Here is a 282-nt window from a genome sequence, read left to right as displayed (position 1 = left end):
TTCTACCCTATTACACCCCTCCACTGTAAATAAAAATAATTTTATAATTTATATTCTATAAATTCATTAAAAAAAAATAATTATGAAATCATAAAAAATAAAAATAAATAATTTTAAATTCAACTAATGCAATTTGAAAAAGTTAATTAAAATTTTTTATTTTTAAAGCAAATTACATTTCTTTCCTATTTTTATTTTTTTCAAAAATCTTTTGCTTTTTTAAGTAAGTTTAAATTTAAAAAATCTGTATATACTGTTTTAATTTTTTCTTTATGCGTTTTA

This window comes from Penaeus monodon, chromosome 29 (assembly GCF_015228065.2).
Source record: "Penaeus monodon isolate SGIC_2016 chromosome 29, NSTDA_Pmon_1, whole genome shotgun sequence".
In the NCBI taxonomy this organism is placed as follows: domain Eukaryota; kingdom Metazoa; phylum Arthropoda; class Malacostraca; order Decapoda; family Penaeidae; genus Penaeus; species Penaeus monodon.
The sequence above is the reverse complement of the archived record's forward strand: the minus strand, read 5'-3'. Positions refer to the sequence as shown.